The 18,627-nt window shown below is 55.1% G+C and overlaps 1 non-coding gene across 1 annotated transcript; it reads right to left on the bottom strand.

The window, feature by feature from the left end:
* Positions 1–18,279: 18,279 nt before the first annotated feature.
* TRNAN-GUU (transfer RNA asparagine (anticodon GUU)) lies at positions 18,280–18,353 on the bottom strand. Its single transcript has one exon. It is a non-coding gene; the product is annotated as a tRNA-Asn (tRNA).
* Positions 18,354–18,627: the final 274 nt, after the last annotated feature.

Genomic DNA, 18,627 nt, shown 5'->3' with positions numbered 1-18,627 from the left:
CTCCAGTGCAGAGATAAGGTACAAATGTTCCCCACCTGGGCTGGAACCAAGATTGCCCTGTCCCTTCCCAGCATCCCCACCCCCTGCCAAGGGTCTTGTCCCTCATGATCCACCACCCCTAATGGGGCCCTTTTACATCCATGATGTGGACCCCCAAGATGGGGGTGTTTGTCCCACAACAGCCGAAGTCATCTCCCCCCACAGGCACTGTCCCAGTTCCTGATCCTGCTTGTGTAGGAGTGGTGGGGGATTTGGACACTAGGCGGGTCCCCACAATCCCCCATTGAGGCCTGAGCCCTGGAGCTGGTTTGGGTGGTGCAGGAAGGTCCCTAGCTAACAGGTTCTCTCTCGCTATACCCCACTCCCGGTGGGTCCAGGATGAGGGGCAGCAGCTCCTGTTCCTTCAGGCCATCTACCCCGCATGTCTGGCTGCACAGGAGAGAGGGGAGGACACGCTGGAGCCGCGCTGCTGCAAGGCGGCTGTGGTGAAGAGGATTGTGGTGAGTGAGACACGCCATACGGCAGCTGGAGGGAGGAGAGAGACATGGGATTGGCAGGGGTATGTCCGGGCTCATGGGTGGGGGCTGGGTGGTGTTGGAGGGGGCAGCAGAGGACAAGGATTGCTGGGGCTGAAGACTGGGGAGAAGAGAAGGGAGAAATTGTGAGATTGGTCAGTAGTGGGCAGGGGGGGAATTGTGGGGCTGGAGGGCAGCTGAGAGTGGGGGCCAAGGAATCACATGGTCCCAGCTCGGTCATCGGGATGGGGCTAAATGGGGGCAGTTTTGACAGGGAGGAGGAAAGAAGGGGATTGGGAGTGAGCTGGGCAGGAATCTGGGAAGGGGGACAAGTCTGATGGGCAGAAAGGAATGGGAGGAGCGGGAGGTGGTGGGGGATCCTGCTGGCCATGTGGGGCACTGGCTGTGTCATCTCCTCACTGGGAGGTGTCAGTCGGGCCTGAATCTCACACGCTCCTTTGTCTCCTTCGCGTCTCACAGGAGCTCATCGAGGAGCTTCCCGATGACTCGTCACCCAGCGCCGTCCTCGCCCACTCCCTGGCTGCAGTGGGCTACCTCTGGTACCGAGACAGCCCCACCCCCCCACCCCACCGGCTCCCCTCACCCCAGTGCTGCTCAGGCCCAAGGCTGGGAGTCACCGTCACTGTCCCGCCCAGGTCACCTCCCAAGAGTGGTGCCTCTGGCAGAGATGGTGGGGTGGGAAGGGTCACTCTCTCCTGGCGGGGCTCTTCTTTTCACTCCCATAACATGACAGGGGCCTTGGGGAGGGGCTCACTCCCGGGCTCCGATACAGGAGTGGCAGCTGGCTCCAAGGAACAGGAGCTATTCCTGTCCTGCCACTGTCTGTCTGTGACGCCTTGGCCTTGCCATTCCCTAGCTAAGTGCCTCAGTTTCCATTCTCGCCAGCCTGTGCCTCTATCCCTGTGGCTTGGTGTCCGTGTTGGCGACAGTCCCACCCCTGTACTGCACAGTCTAATACCAGCTCCTCTCTCTTGCCAGCACCATGAAACCTGCCCTGGAGCCAGCCCTAGAGACCCACCTCTTGCGAGCTGCCCTTCACTCCGTCTTCACCCTGGGCACGGAGAAGGACACCACCGGCATCCAGGTACCTCCTCCTCCACCATCCTCTTCCTCTTCCAGAGTAGTCCTTGGTCCCTGCTCCCTTGATTTGCTGGAGCTCCAGATTTAGGGGTGGGGTAGCAGAGATGGAACAAGCTGCAGGGTTGGATCCTTCCCTCCAGCAGGGAAGAGATTACCCCTCCCTGGGGGATTGCTTTCTTTCTTTCTTTCTTTCTTTCTTTCTTTCTTTCTTTCTTTCTTTCTTTCTTTCTTTCTTTCTTTCTTTCATAAGCTGTGTTTTGCCCAGAAACCCAGCTTCCATCCATAGCAACTTGGCTGTTTCATACTCTTCTGCCTACAAGGCCCTCTGCAGAGACCTGCTAAGCTCATGGATCAAAGGTCCAGGGGTCATCAATTCTTGCGAATTGCCTGCAGTGGCATGTGAAGGAGAGAGGCCAGGAGATGTGTTTGGGAGTCTCCCCAGTGCTTCCCAGAGACCCCTCTTCCCATCCTGTGGCAGGTGTAGGCCCAGATTCCCTAACTCTGACCCATGCTTTGCAGGCTCTGCACAAAGTCATCCCAGAGGTCCTGGATGCCATGCTGGGGAACCTGCTGGCAGAGTCCCCAGACACAGACAGGCTCCACTTCATCTTGGAGGTGAGCCCCATTTGACCTGAACTCTTTGGGAGACTGGTAAGGGGAGACTGGAAGATGCATTTTCTACTCTGTCCTCCTAGCTGGGTCCCCAGTGGGCCGTCCTTGGTTGGGGAGGTCAGTGCAATGTAGTGTCAGGTCCTTCCTTCTTGAGGGCCAGAGGAAGGAGCTGGGACTCCAAGCCAGAGCTCTGCCTGGTTCTGCTGAGCACGAAGCACAGGGCTCCTGGCTGTCTTGGGGAGTGAGAGTCTGAAAATCCACCCTTCCCCCACCCCTCCAACACACAGAGCCCATGAGATTGGGGAGATGGTTCTCAGAGAAGAGGCACATGCTCCTTCCTAGAGAAAGAGGAGGAGCCCAGGGAATCAGCCCTTCCCTCTGATGTGCTCTGAAATTCCTGTGGGGATTGTGCTCTCAGTCACTCCCTACATCCCCACAAGGATTTGCGTTGCAGGGAAGGGCCGAGGGTTCGGTCTTCTTTCTGGTGAACTGTTCAGGAATCAGGAGTTCTGGGAGGATGGGACCAGCCCCGACCCTGAACATTGTCCCAATCTAGAGAGACGCTGAGAAGTTGTGACCTGCAGGGTACAAGCTGCGTCCTGGGGGAAAGAATCCCCTTCTAAAGCTCTGCCATCAATGACTCCGCTATTCCCCCCTGCGCAGAATGTCTCAGGCCCCTGGGGCTGGGGGCATGGGGCTCATTTGCAAAGCAGGAGCACCTGGCCACTGAATCTGACCTGCCTCCTTTCCCCACAGCATGTCAACCTCTGGGTCGTGTCCAGGGTGTCGCAGGAGCGAGCCAGGGCTATCAGGAGCAGCACAGCCCTGCTGAGATACACAGTCACCCTCCCTGAGTTTGACGTAAGTGAGCTCCGAGCCCAGCTTGCTGGCTCCAGGCGGAAGCGGGCTGGCTCCAGTGGGCTGCAGGATCTGCTGCTGCTGCTGCCGGGGCTGTGGCTTAGGAGGGTTCTTCATGGGGAGGCAGAGTCAGAGCAGAACTGAGCTCGGCTTGAGTCAAGTTCTTCTTGTCCTGGTTCAGTGTTGTCCCTGGGCCTTTAAGGGGCCCATGCTCCAGCCCCTGCTTGGCATCCCAAAGCAGCTGCAGGCTCCCCTGGCAGCAGAGCAAATGAAGGGTCGATCTCAAGCTCCTCTCCCCCAGCATCTCCTGCAGAGGGGCTAAGAGGAAGGAGCCCTCTGGCCCAGGGAGGACAGGGAGCTGAGAGGAAAATGCTGATGGAGTCCCCTCTGCTCTCCCTTCCATTAGATCTCAGCCGAGTTCCCTCAGATGGGTCGCCATGTGGCCCAGCTGGCTCTATTTGTCAGCGATCCAGACAAGGACATCAGCCGGCAGGCCAGGGAGGGGACTTACCGGCTCTACCAACTGCTGCTCCAACAGAGGGGTAAGGAACCCAGCTGGGACACGGAACCCAATAGGGGACTGAGAGTGACCACAGGTTGAAAATGGGACCCCAGACCATTTCTCTCAGACTGACCCCAGCCGGAGGACAAGTCTCTCTCTGCCTCTGTTCTTCTCCACTCCACTGTGCAGCCACCAATGGGACTGGAAGGACACAGAAACTGCAACCAGAATGAGGAGAAAAGTCTCTCTCTCTCTCTCTCTCTTCCAGGCCTGACCATACATGACGTGGAGGATCTCTGGTGCTATGACTGGCACCAGGACAGCAGGCTCTTGGGCTACAAGAACACAGCCAGAGTGGGGGAGGTAAGGGCACTGTGCCAGGGCATGACACAGCTCAGGGAGTGGGGCTGGCTGGGCTCCCTGCAGTGGATGCCTCCTGGAGACAGGAAAAGAGCCCGCTCCTTATTTCCAGCTCACAGTTCCTCATCCAGCAACCAGTGGGACACGCTGGTGCTAAAGGTCCCACACTGGGACTGGGCCAGGAGTCTCTTTGTTCTTGTCAGGCTGCAGGTTGGATTCCCCTTGAAGAAACCAAGGAGCTGCAGATGCCATAGCCAGCAAGTAGAGAAATCACTTAGCTGGGGGAAGAGACCTTTGGTCTGTCAGCTCCAACCCCCTCCCTCCACAACAGCACACACAAACTCCTCTAGCCGCTGAGGTGCAGGAGATCTCTCTGCTGGAAGCAAGACAGGGTCCCCTGTCATCTCTGTGCCCTGCACAGCAGAGTGGGCCTGCTCACACACATTAGAGATCCATTTCCAGCCCATCCTGGCCCCTGCCATAAATTGCCTTCTCGAAAGAGCCACTGGAGGCTTTGGTCCCTCAGCATCTGCCACCTTTTAATAAAGGGGCTTCCCTGAGCCCTGGGACCCTGAAAGCCTCCTGGGGAATGAACTGCCTTGGCCACAGCAGCTCTCTTCCCCGCCCTTTGGGGCACGAGACGCCATTGTACCGCCATGACTTGGAAACTGGCTCTGGGCAATCTACTCAAGCCCCATGTCCTCTTGGTTTTAGGTCTTTGAAAAATTCTTCTCCGTCGGGCAGAGAAGATCCTTCGTACAGACAGCATTGCTGGCCATCCACGACCCCCTGCTGCGTGTCAGCCAGGCTGGGCTGGTGCTGGTCTACTCCCTCCTGGGGGAAGCCCAGCAACTGATGGGGGACACGGTAAGCAGCTGCAATCGACTCAGAAGCTTGGGGTGGGGCCCAGGGCCTCCTTCCCATCCTCTCGCCATTTGCTGGCCTGGTAGCAAGGAGCCTAGTGGACACTTCTGGCCTTCATGGACTTCTGTTCTTAGGATGTGGTGCTCTGCTATCACTCCTGGGAAGGACAGGAGAGTCCCCTAAGTGCCCTCTGGGAACCTTTCCTGCCCCACGGAGCTGCACCCATTTCCCCATGGCCTAGTGTCCATGTCACCCGAGCCACCATCGAGAGTTGCTCCCATCCCTGGCATCCTGGGAGGCCAAGGACTGACTGGTGATGGTGACTGACTGAGGCACATGGGTGTGGAAAGCTGGTCTTGCTGCTGGTAGGGCTGGACCCGCTCTCGAGAGATTGGGAGGATTCAGTCGTCAGGGGCTGCTGACCTGCCCCATTCACCAGGGCTGCCATCCTGTGGTTTCAGCTTTTGTCACTGGGGTGTCTTGGGGAAAGGTCTCAAGCTCTCCCTATCCCACTTCACTGCTGCCAGAATCCCTCCCTCCCCCCTCCACCCTTCTAGAGCCCCCTCCCTGCCCTACCTGGGTGGGGATGGAGGTAGGGGTGGAGGAGAGGGTTCTCCGAACTTGAGCGGTGTCCCCAGGTGGGTTGGAGGTGGAACAGCTGTCAGGGGCACTGATGGGGAGGTGGCAGGAGCTCACCCGACAAGGAGGGGGGTTGGCACTGAAGGTCACTAGAGAGGACAGCAAGCCTCCATCCTGGGGGTCAGGAGGGTGAATCTACCACTCAGAAATGAGCAGCTGCTGGGTGGAGATGATGGTGCAGGTTCCAGGTGCCCTTAATCCTCCCTGATTCCTGGGGAGTGTCTCAGTCTCTGACATGTTTTCTTTCCCCTGCAGCATGAGGATGTCACAGCCAAGGTCATGGGCCAGCTTCGCATGATCCGGCACTTGCACCAGATGCCCGAGGCACTGCAAGGGCTGTGGCTCGTCTGATGCTCTTCAAGGTTCCCCTCCCTGTTCAGCAAGTCCCGCTCCCTGCTGCAGGTACTGCTGTGTCTCACTGTAAATGTGGGGCTAGTGGAAGCAGAAATGGAGGCCCCTGGCATTCACAGGAACTCTCTCCCCTCTCTGTGGAGCTGTGTCCTTCCCGCGGACCCCGAATTCCTTCATCTGGGGCAGGAGCTCTTTCTCTCACACCCATATCCCTCCCCTCTTTCCTTGACCTCACCCCCATCCCATTTCCCGTGCTCCCAGGCAGAGATCTTCCTGCCCCATATGGCGCAGAAGGACCTTTGCATCAGGGCTACAGACTGTCTGCCCAACTGAAGCTAGGCTCCGGTCTAGCTTCATCTTCTGCCCTTTATTCTTCCTTTGGCCCTTCTCTGGGCTCTCAGAGTCTGACATGAAGAGGAGCCTCCTCCCCGCATGTCTTCTAGGCCCTGGCATGTGTGACAGCCTCCCAGATGGGTGCAGTCAGAAGCTGAAGCACCTCAGGGAGCAGTGGGGACAGGTCCCTTGTCCTAGGAAGCCAAGCAGTGGTAGTTCTCAAAGAGGCTGAGACGGAAGAGCCCACCCCCTCTTGGAGGTAAAAGCCATTGACTTCTTTGGGCAAAATGGGTTTCTTGGGGGAGAAATGGGATCCCTGCTGCATAGCCTGGCTGGGAGCTTCCCCCATCCCTGGGACAGAGACATCTTCATCAATGTGCCACCCTTGTTTTTTTCCAAGCAGGAGGCTCCCCAGAGAACTCCTCCTCAAACCTGTTCTCCTGGGAGCGTTTCTGGGAGGAGGCTCCAGTCCCTCAGTCTCCAACTCCATCATGCAGTCTCTTTCACCTAACATCTCCGCTCTCCAGCTCCACTTCCCGCAGCAGGACAAACGGACCTTCAGCTCCTAGAGAACGGACTCTGACCTCCTTCTGATCAGCAATGGGGTTTCACCATCCCTTCAGCAAACCTGTCAGCTGGGCTGGAGCGGATTGGAAGGAGGAGGGTATCTAACAGGGTGGCTTGGCCTATGGCTGCCTAGCCTGGGGCTAGGCCAAATTGATGACCAAGTGAGCCCCACCTGAGAGGAAACAAGGGAAAACAGCAGCAAAAGTCCAGAAGCAGAGCCAGCTGTTCAGTAGATGGCCTTGGGCCAAACCTTGGAGTCCAGGGTAGGACTGGCTTCTCTCACCGTCCCTAAGGAAGGGGACATAGAAGACCATAGAAACCCAAGAAGGGAAGGCCGAACCGAAATCAGGCTGAGGAAGAACTCCCCACGAGGGTGGAAGGCCTTGTTTCTGTTCAAGACATTTTGGGACTTTGTTTGCAAGGAGCACGAGCCAGGAAGGAGTGGAGTAAAGGACAGTCACCTGGTTGGAGGGCTGAGTTCCCAGCCAACAAACTACAAGAGTGAGTATGAGCGGGGTTGCTAGCCCAGCGAGAAAGCAATGACACGAGGCCTGGCCAGCATCTAGCGGTGAGTGAACTCTGGTACACACCCAAAGTGGTTGTGTCTAGAGCCCTGTGTAGGCTCTTCTGTGGGAAGTTCCCATGGGTCAGTGGGGCCGGAATCTCTCCTGCTCCTTTGGTGTCTTTGGGCTTCCCACGAGATGTCTGGTGAACTGCCCTTGGACTCTAGGCCCAGCACCGCTCAGAAATTATTCGCTACCTTCAGAGACAGGGCACAGCTCAGCCTGTTGGGTAGGCTGGAGACTCACACTTCACTCGAACACACAACACTGAGGTGGTTTGGGAAGCATAGTAACAAAGAAGAGAGTTAAGTGATACTAAGCAAGAGAAAGAGACACACTTCAAATAGAGAAACAAAACACAACACACTTTGTAGTGACTAAAACTGAATCTTAACAAGTCACAATCTTTGCCTTAGCAGTTTCCAGACTAACATCTCAGCTTTCCTAAGAGACCTTCTTTGATGTCCCTGTAGGGTAGAAAACTTCTCTGTCGAATCCGCTGATTTGATTGCTTCGTCTTCTGGTTTCAGACCCTCTGTTCTCCTTCTGGGGTGCCTGGACCCCGATTGTAACATCTCTCTGGCCCAGCCTCTTACACAGATGTGTGCTGCAGCCAGCCCAGCGCAGGGAGCAGTGGGGACAGATGATCTCATCCTGTCAGACCAAGAAACAGGGGTCCCCTTGAGTCTTAGATGGAAGATCCCAGGCATCTCCTGGAGGTAAGAACCGTCCACTCTTCTGGACACTTGGGGCTGTTGCAAGAAAGAGGGGGCTCCTGTTCCATAGCCTATTTGTCCTCATGACTGTGTTTTTTTCTTCTCAGAGGATGCATCCAGGACCCTGGAGACTGTTTCGTGCAGGAGGTTTGAGCGGGGAGAGATCACTCACTGTCCTGACCCATGGGTCATTAACCCGGGTCTGCAGGGTTCCTGGGAGCAGCCACCCTCCAGCACGCCACCTGGAAGCCTATGAAAAACTGCTTACCTAGGACTGACGAAGTCCAGACCCAGTTTGAGGCTCCTATTGGCAGAGTCCCAGAGCAGCTAATCGGCCCCGGGGACCTCCTTAAACCAGCAGCAGGAAGAAGAAGCTGTCTGAACAGCTGAGCTCCTCCCCGGCTCTGGACCGTGTGTTGGCTCTTCCTGCTCCCACTCCCCAGGCTTGATTTCCTGGCATCCGGACTCAGGGTGACTCACCTGACTTGAGGTTCTGAACACAATTTGGTCTTTTGCTTCTGCTCTTCCAGTGTCGTGACCCAGCTGACTCTCGACTCCTGTCTTGTGAGTGTGGACTCTGCCTCTGACCACTAGGTCTGGCTGCCCATGACCCGGCCATGACACTGACTTTTCTACAATTCCTCCAATGCCCTTTTCTGCTCTCCAGCTCTACTCTCCCAGCAAGACACACCGATCCCTGGCTCCCAGAGTCCTGCTTGCCTGCTAGTCAAGGGCTCAGGGGGAATGCTTGTCTTGCCCCCTCCCCCACCACAGCTGCTTGTCCTCGGGGACTCTCCCTAGCGCAGAGGAGAATCCGTCCTGGCAGCAATTCAGGAAGTCACAGAAGGGACGGTCTGCTCAGCTCCCTCTGCAATGCCACTGCCCGAGACCATTACGAGTGGGTGCCCAGTGACGCGCCGGCAGCTCCTTGAGAGACTCCTGGGGGCAGGGCAGTCGTGTTTCACGGTGACCGCGGGAAGCCAAGCGAAGAGTGCGGCATTGAGGAGACTCTCCTGCTGTCCCAAAGGGTTTCTGTTCTCCTGCACGGTCAGACCGTGGGGCCAGGTTGGAGAATGGGGAAGAGCTGGTTGGTGATGAGTCGGAGGATTCACCATACAGGTGGCAGCAGCTGCAGATCCTGGAGTCCCTGGGGTAGGGTTACCATGCATCCGGAGTTTCCCGGACATGTCCGGCTTTTTGGGTGTTAAATCGTCCTCCGGGAGGAATTTGTAAAATTCTGAAAAGGTTGAGGATTTATTTCCCAATGCAGCACTCTGGGGGCTGGGGGGGAGCTGCACGCTCTGCGGGGGAGCACGGCACTGTGTCTGGCTCCGCACCCCAGACACACTGCTCTGAGCAGCAGGGTACGTGGGCCGAGGGGGCTGGAGAAGGGGCATGGGGTCCCAAGGGACAGTCAGGAGACAGGGAGCAGGAGGGGTTGGATGGGTGAGGGGTTCTGAGGGGAGCCTGTCAGGCGGTGGGCATATGAAGAGGGGTCGGGGGAGTCAAGGAACAGAGAGAGGGGAGGGGGTTGGATGGGGCGGAGGTTCGAGGGGGGGAATTAGGGGCAGGGAACAGGAGGGATTAGATGGGTTGGGGGTTCTGCGGGGGCAGTCAGGGGACAGGGAGTGGTTGGATGGGTGTGGGAGAGCCGGGGGTCTGTCAGGGGGCGGGGGTGCGGATAGGGGGCAGGGCAGTCAGGGGACAGGTAGGGGGTGGAGTTCTAGGGGGGCAGTTAGGGTGGAGGGGTCTAAGGAGGGGGCAGTTGGAGACAGGGAGAAGGAAGGCTTAGATAGAGGGCAGGGTCCTGGGAGGGAGCGATCAGGGGACAAGGAGCAGGGGGGTTGGATGGGTTGGCGGTTCTGTGGGGGGCATTCAGGGGGCAGGAAGTGGGAGGGAGTAGATAGGTGGCAGGGCTACCACTCCCCCCGCACCCTCGGAGCGTCTTCTTTTTTGAAAGTTCAAATATGGTAACCCTACCCTATGGGCCCAGCCTCCACTCCTGAGAGTTCAGGCGAACCTCCCCCTGTTCTCAGGGAGTCTTTGGCTTTGGCGGCTGGGCCTGCCTGCCGAGACAGAGGACTCAGTGTTTCCATCAGGCTGCTCAGCTGCAAATGCAGCCACCCAAAGACGTGAAGAATGGAAGCGAAAGAGCAAAGCTGGACCCTCCGCTGAGCTCCTGCGATCAAGTGAGCCCAGCCTGGGAGAGACGAGGGAAAGCTCCAGGGTGGCTGGTGGCTGCAGGGAGCCGGGGAAGAGAAATAAATAGTTCACGATGAATCCTATGGGCTTTGTCTTGTGTGGTGAAGCGTTTAAAATGGGTCTAGTTACTATCACATTCAACTTTACAATCGCTGTGTGTGATTGAAGGGCAGGTCTAGAAAGGGCAGAGGTCACTCGAGGAGCTTCAAGTCTCCGATTCTGTCCCTATTGCCTGCTTTGACCAGCTGATCTCAACCCAACACCTCCCTCAGGTGGTCGCAGTGGTGAGCTCTTTCCCTCTTTTTCTGGATTAGCCGCCAGCATGGGGACAGGATACATGTGGCCAAGGAAATGGAGAGGCATGGGGGTCACTTGCAGAGGCATGCAGATAACTTGCAGAGTTGCCTGTTCATGCAGTTCCTATGGGGGAAGCACGGTAGGGTACCGTGCACTCAGGGGCACCATTTCAAATTTTGGTGGTGGCGGGGAGGATAATTTCACCCTGATTCCAGGAGCTACTTAGGCACCTGAAAACTCTAGTGTTTTGACAGATAACTTAGCAATGAGCTGACAGGAACACTTGCCAGACTGCTTTCCGGGGAAGACAGCTATAAGAATGGATCCAGGAAATGGTTCTGTATCTCTGAGCTGTTTGGACACTTTCAGGGAACATTCCCGATGCGAGACAGAGATCCCCAAAGTTATCCTGGGTAACGCTGAGAGACTTATGGAAAATTAGCAGATCCCACATCTCTGCTGTCACTTTGCACTGACAAACTCGGACTGTCCGAACCTGTTCATGTATTTTACCTGCTTTAACCTCTCAAGAACTTTCACATATAAAAGAAAGAAAATTAAAGAAATGACATAGTTACACCAATATAGGACCGTAGCATAATCCCGACCTCAGAGTTGTCCCATTGAAATGGAATTATTCACAGCAGTAATTAAAGTGAAACATGCACGTAAGTGTTTCCAGGCCCAAGATTAAGGCCACAGTTTATGAGAGGTGCAGACGCAAGAAGAGAAGAGCTGTGCAAAAACTGAAATGCCACTGGGAACCTGGCCCAAACAATGCATCATGAAAAATAAACTCATCTTGTTATACAGTAACAGAGCTGGTTCAAAAGTGTTTTACACTGACAATGCAACCTTTCAACTAAAAATGCCGCTTTGGATTACATTGATCATTTGAAAAAAGTTACCTCTTTAAAAAAAACATTTTGGATTTCTCTGCCCATTTCAGAGAGAACATGGAGTTTTTCCCACCAAAACGAAACAAAAATTTGATCATTAAAAACATTTCCAAATAAGTTTGAAGAATATGGGGGGGGGGGGGAGTGGTTTCTTCTTCAATTTTCATGAACCTCTCCACCCTCGCTATTTTTGACCACTTCTAATTGTGAATAAATGTCTGTCTGTACATGAATGATAAATATGTCTGCTACTGAAACATTTACAAACAACGGCTCTCATGAGGAACACTGAGGTCACATTACGCAGAGAAACGCCCAGGCCTGCAGGGTTCATATTCTCAAAGACATAAATCGCCCCAGGACGGGAATGTCACACACAACACAGGGTGACTGGCTCGGGTTGGTTAGGTGCATGTTTTGCTGTTGCTGGCAAATTGTGCTGTTTTGAGGTGGGGGGGAGTTATATTTGAAAGGAGTTCTTCATCCTCTCCCACTCTCACCCAGGGGTGCCGGAACAGGGAAGACCGGGGCCCACCACTTTTTACTGGCCATAAGTGTGAGCGACTGGATGATGGGGGAGAGAAGGGAGTGCGGGGGGCACTGTTTTGGGGGCAAGGGGTGGCGTGAAGTGGGAGCTCAGGAGAAAGGCGGTGTGAGGGGGGGCCTCAGGGAAAGGGGCGGTTTGAGGGGGCAGGACCTCGAGAAGAAGGGGTGGCACAGGGGCTGGGCAACAGTTTGGGTGCCAGCAGCCCCCACCACTTTTAGGAAGCTTTTGCCCATCCTTCCCTCATCCCAAATTAATTTGTTGCAGTAAGAAAACTTTGAGCAACAAGGAGACTTAGAGACCCACAATATAACAGCCAAAATCCTCACCTGCCCCTCGAGCTGGGCAAACAGAATTTTTTGGTTCCTCACAATTCCAAAAAAGGGATGGAAAAAAACGGTTTCAGGTTGAACAAAACTAACATTTTTCCAAATTTTTGATGAACCAAAAAGCTTTAAAAAAAAAAAAAAAAACAAAGAGACCCAGGCACATTTCAAGGGTTGTAACTTTTTGAATTTTTAAAATAAAATTGAAGGACATTTTTAAACAAAAAATTATTTCAAACTGAAAAATCAAAATGGTTTGTTTGGAAAGCGTCTAAATTAAATGCTTCGACTTTTTAAGAACTGTGGGGAGGGTCTGGACGTGAACAATTCAGCAGACCGGATACGAATTTGCAAACAGGTCTCCTTCCCCATTCTCCAGGGCTGGGTCTCGATTCCTGTTTCTGGTTCCCTGGGCCTGGTCCTCGTCCCTGTCACACACTGCGGGGAGCTCAGATTCCTGGGAATCCTGCCGACTTCCAGGCTGCGGGGAGGGATGAGTCAGCAGCTTCCTGAAGACGAGTCGCGAGTAGGCAAACACTTTCCCTCTACCTTTCCAAAACCCACATCAGTATAGTGAGACTAGCACCCCCACCGCTGCCACCACTCCACTCACCAGGAGACGATTCCAGGACGCTGGCTCTGAAACAAAAGAGAGAGAAAGGCCCCATGACTAAGGGACTCCGTTAAATCATCCCACTGCTGCCATGAGGATCCCAGAAGATGAAGACGTTCCTGGGATACAGGAAGAGCTGAGTTGGGTCGTGTGCACATGGGCACCACTCAGAGCAGCGGGAATGAGATCTCCAGGCTCATTATCCCCATCGGCCAACCTGACGGAGGGAGAAAGGTGAGCCCGGCAAAGCAGCCCCGCTACAGACTCTGGGAACCGTGATTTTTAAGATGCTCCAGGATGGGGTCCCTCAGCTCTTAAGGTTAGAGGGGACGGTTAGGATCATCTCCTCCAGCGTCTCCTGAAGCGTGGGGAAAGGCTAGCCGTGTTGGGAGGGGTGGGGTTTGAAGATGTATCCATGAAAATGGGCGGTGGGGTCGCTAACACATTGCTGACGGGTGAGGGGCATGATTGGTTTCTTTGCCTTGAGGAGGGGTCTCAGCTTTTAAAAGTTTTGGGAAGAATAATTTAGTCTGAGCCCTGGCATAACCCAGGCCAGAGAACGTCGCCTACTGATTCCTGCACCCAGTCCAGTGATTTATGGCACTGACTGGGCATTGAGAAGGATTTTATCATAGGCTTAAATCCAGCTGCAGAAGGGAAAGGGCATTAGAAGCTGAAAGACCCCAGAAATGGCTCTGGTTTTCTACTCGAAATAATCACCCAGGGCTGATTTTCCCCATCCCAGCGCCTTGCAGTCATGCACCCAGCGCCTAGTGGATTTGGTGTGCAGGCAGGCTCCCAAATCCAGACAGTGGCACTTCACATCCACTTTGCCCTGGCGTCAGGGACTGCCCTGAGCGCCCATCCTGCAAACACGTACGCACCTGAACTCTCCCACTGCGATCCAAGGCTACTCCTATGGATGGAGTTAAACACGTGGCTAAAGCGTTTGCAGAGATTCCAGAGAGCTGAGGCTCCATGTAAAAGGAACATTACTTCAGTTATTCCAATCTTGGCTTTATGAGACGCTCCTGCTCGCCCCCTCCCTTCACAGCTGAGTCTCCCACCCAGTGGAATTCTCCAAGGAACTTCCCACTCTGAGACCCTAGACACTGTGTCCAGCGCTAGCTGTCCCTCTGGCCCAATCCCATGCTTCAGGACATAGTCTGAATGCCACGGAGGTCAGTAATGAATTCCCCACCTCCATTTACAGCATGGTAAAACTAGCCATGTATGTTACAGCGGTTCTTGCTTTCCCTGGAAGCATCAGATATTGTCCCCTGGGCTGGACCAGACAGGACAGCAGCCTGAAATGCCCTACGGCATTGGCTTGAACTCAGACTGACCCTGTGGAAAACAGGCTACAGCTCCCTTTAAAAAGAAATAAAATAAAAAATTAATTCATAAGGAAGACTAGAGGTAAAATTTCCCAGTGCACTTAAGTCACTTTGGTGCTTTTGAAAATTGTGCCCTCTAAAATCAGCCCCGATCCCTGTAGCGGCCACTCCTGTAAGCTGTCAAGTTCTGGCCCATTCCTGTAAGTTTGCATTTGTGGCGTTTTTAATACAAGCCGCATTACATGCCACAAAGAACCCTGGGTGGTAAATTTTGAAATACAACAAGAACAACAGGAAGAGGAAAAATATGCTCCACACATGCAAGTTGATCAAGTTCGTGTTGTCATAGGAAACTTAACTTGTGTGTCCGAACCATACAACATTACTGCTGCACTCATATTGGTTTTGCATCTCATTATTTTTAAATAGCAAAGAGAAAAAAATAATGGGCTTAATAACGGTGCCATCTGGGCTTTGAGTTTTACCAACTCTTCACAGCAGAAGAAAGATTGGCGTTCTCCATTGCCTTATGCCTGGGTCTGAATTCTCAGCAGTGCCAAGTTTTCACTTGGCTCAGCAGAGAGAGATGAGGAAAGGGGGCTTGAAGTCACCCTTTTGTTCCCCCAAGATTCGGCTGGCTGGTGCCTGAAATAGCACCTGACATAAAACGTAGAGCACTGTTGAGGCTGCTCTAAGTTACACTGGCTGTCGTGGCAGCAGTTCTGAGCCAGCATCATGCACCACACTCTCTTTGCTACCACACCAAGTCCCCAGACTAAAGATTGGGAGGAGGCAGGTGACATAGGGAGACACACCAGCTTTGTGCAACCGAAGAATTTCTAAGCTGCCCCTTATGGGCAGTTGGCATGAGGCCCAGGATCAAACTCCTTGTGCCGTGATGGGTGGGTGAGGGAAGAGTTCTGGGCCCCAATCCAGACTTACCCTGATCCTGGTGTGTGTCATTTACACTAGTGTCTGCAGTTCTTTTGGTATTTCATGCTCACTTTGCATCAGTGTAAAGGTGACACAAACAAAGTGCAAGGCAACAGAGAGTCCAGCCCCCGCCCTCCCCCCACACTGATCGCTTTAACTAGAAGTTTCAATTGCAACCAAAATTGTGGAGAGATTTAAAAAAATAACATCCCAGAATCACAGGAGCTCTGGTAATCAAGTGATCCATCCCCTGTCACCCATTCCCAGCTTCTTGAAAATATAGACTAGGGAAACCATCCCTGCCCATGCTAGCTAATAGCAGTTGAGGGACCTGTCCTCCATGAACTTATCTAGTTCTTTTTTGAACCCTCTTATAGTCTTGGCCTTCACAACATCCTCTGGCAAGGAGTTCCACAGGTTGACTCTCCATTGTGTGAAGAAATACTTCCTTTTGTTTCTTTTAAACCTGCTGCCTATTAATTTCATTGGGTGACCCCTGGTTCTTGTGTTATGAGAAAGAGTAAACAACACTTCCTGATTTACTTTCTCCACATCAGTCATGATTTTATACACCTCTATCTTATCCCCCATTAGTCATCTCTTTTCCAAGGTGAAAAGTCCCAGTCTTATTAATCTCTCCTCACACAGAAGCTGCTCCACGTCCCTCATCATTTTTCTCACCCTTTTCTGTACTAATGGAGGCAGCGAGGCCTAGAGCGCTGGACTCGGAGTCCCGTTGCTGTGGGAAGTGTCTGTACTGAAGGGCTGCAGCAGCTATCGTGTTTTAAGTGCAGACAGAGCCTGAGCCGTAAAGCAGGTTCCTTCCCACCTCCTCCCTTTGCAGAAAACACCCCTCGGCTTAAACATCGACAGAATCCTCATGCAAAGCGATTTCTTCTCCAGGCCGTCTACAAGCCTCTCTCCTTGCAACTTGAAGAAAACTGAATGGTTGACAAACAGGGCCTCAGAGACCTGATCTGCTACATGCCCCGCCTACCCGTGACAGGCACCCATAACTAGCTCTCAGGCTCCTTCCCCTCTCTCCCTGCACGGGCACAGTGTGATCTGCTTGGCGTCTGAGTCTCACACCGGCTGAGCAGCAGGCAAACCTAGAATCAAAGTGGTTCATAACGTGGTCATTTGATCTCCCCCAAAGGGCTGGGGGTCGCCCTGCACTCTGCTGGAGAACTCTCAGCCATCTAAAAAAAGAACAGGAGGACTTGTGGCACCTTAGAGACTAACAAATTTATCTGAGCATAAGCTTTCCTGAGCTACAGCTCACTTCATCGGATGCATTTAAAACCCTGCTGCAGTGATCTGAGCAGCCTTGGCTGTATGGAAAGCAGATCAACTTTAGCTGGTTGGGGGTTTTGTTAGGGGGAGGAGGGGATCTCAGAAATCCCTTCTCCAAATGGCCCTGTGCCCCCCCGAGGCACACAAACTGTCAAGGCTCCAAGTCAGCGGGTGGATTTCAGAGCAGGCAGGAGATCGGTGCTTTAGGCAGAGAGCTGGCGCTTTGCTAGAATAAAATCTCTTCAGCTGCCCTCCAGTAAGATCCCGTCCTTCAGCGCCTCGTCCCCAGCGCTTGCTTGGGACCCCAAGTGAGGGTCAGCCCCAGACCCCCCCACACGGCGGGCTGAGACACGCGGCGCTGCTGGGACGGCAGTTCAGAGGGGGTGTTAGGACACTTTGGCCCATCAGTTAAAAGACAAAGAAACGAAGTCTGCCCTGGGGACCAACGGAGACGTCTTCTCTCACTGCAGAGAAAAATCACTTCCCCTTCCGCTCCAAAACGATCCGCGCTCATGATTTGCTGCCCAGCAGCGGAGCTCTTGTCTCGGGAGGCAACTTCAGCTCCTGCAGGTTACCCACCTATTTTGCCCCCCTTAACCCTCCTTCCATCTGGTCCGCGCACAGCCCCCTCCCCAATAGACCCCGAGCGACCCCCTCCCCCATCTGGTCAGCAGACAGCCCCCACCCCAATAGACCCCGCCCCATCCCCTCCCCAATACCCCCACCTGATCAGAGCACAGCGCCCTCCCCAATAGACCCCACCTGCCCCCGCTCCCATCTGGTCAGTGCACAGCCCCCTCCCCAATAGACCCCGCGTTCCCCAGTGTGATCGATGCACCCACCCAACTCTTCCCCCCCCCCAAACCGGCACCTCCCTGCTCGCCCTCTCCCCGATCCGTGCACAACACCAGCCCCTCCTCACCTGCTGGCGGAGACCCCCAGCCCCCGATCGCTCCGCGGGCAGCCGGCGCCTGGAACCCGGCTCGCAGCTCGCCCAGGCTCGTGTCCCCTGGAGCCAGAGCCCCCCCAGGGAGCGGGCTCAGAGCGACCCTTGTGGGCAGGCAGAGGGAGCAGCGAGGGGACGGGCTGCCCTGCCGGGAGCCGCCAGGCTCGGGGAGAGGGTCCCGCGGCTGCAGCCCCGCTCAGCTGGGCAGGTCAGCAACACGGAAGGGAAACGCACCCAGCTGTCTGCCCCCGGGGAGCGGGCGAAGAGCAGAGGCTCCAGCCGGTCAGGATCCCGCAGCGCTCCCCGCTCTTGCGCTGCTGCCTCCGGGGCTTATGGCTCGGGCTGGGCGGGGGTGTCCTCCTTCAATAGCCGCGGGATCCGGGGACACCCGCACGGACTGATCCATTAGAGGCGCATCGGGGAGCGGGATGGAGCCGCCCGCCACCCCCCTGACACGGCTCAGCGCAGCGTAGCCAGCTGCCGGGGAGAGCGCCTGGCCTGAGGCTGCGGGGAAGTGGGCGAGTCTCCCGGGCCAGGAGCTCAGGGGCCGGGCAGGAGGGTCCCCTGGCCCGCCGGCCGCAGTTTGACCACCCCCGCTATAGACTGTCGGGGAAACCGGCCCAAAGTGACGTATGATACCATATTAGGCGCGTCTTCCAGACATGTGGGTGGGAGGGGCAGGGCTGTGTCCTCCTGCTGCTCCCCCCCCTCCCCCTGGTCATAGAATCTCAGGGCTGGAAGGGAGCTCAGCCGGTCCAATTGTCCAACCCCCTGCTCAAAGCAAGACCAATCCCCACTTTTTGCCCCAGATCCCAAATGGCCCCCTCAAGAATTGAACTCACAACCTTGGGTTTAGCAGGCCAATGCTCAAACCACTGAGCTGTCCCTACCCCCCCAAAGCAGGTCCGCGTCCCTGGGTGGGCTCGAACCACCAACCTTTCGGTTAACAGCCGAATGCGCTAACCGATTGCGTCACAGAGACCGGGCAGCCAGGCCCCAGGCAGGGAGCAAGCGGCCATAGCCAGCTGCTGGGGAGAGCCTGGCTGGGGAGGGGCGGCAGCAGCAGCCTGATCCCTGCCGGGGCTCGGCTTCCCGGCGAGCCGCAGCCCCTCCCCGGCAGGCCCTGTGTGCAGCAGCTGGCTGCGGAGGGGCGACAGCCCAGTTCCCCCCCACACTCGGCTTTCCGGGGCAGAGGAAGTACCTAAAAGTGTCTGTGTTGGGGGGGGGGGGGAACCACTGGAGCCCGAACCGGGGCC

This window comes from Eretmochelys imbricata, chromosome 14 (genome assembly GCF_965152235.1).
Source record: "Eretmochelys imbricata isolate rEreImb1 chromosome 14, rEreImb1.hap1, whole genome shotgun sequence".
In the NCBI taxonomy this organism is placed as follows: Eukaryota; Metazoa; Chordata; order Testudines; family Cheloniidae; genus Eretmochelys; species Eretmochelys imbricata.
This window is presented reverse-complemented; position numbering and strand designations above follow the sequence as displayed.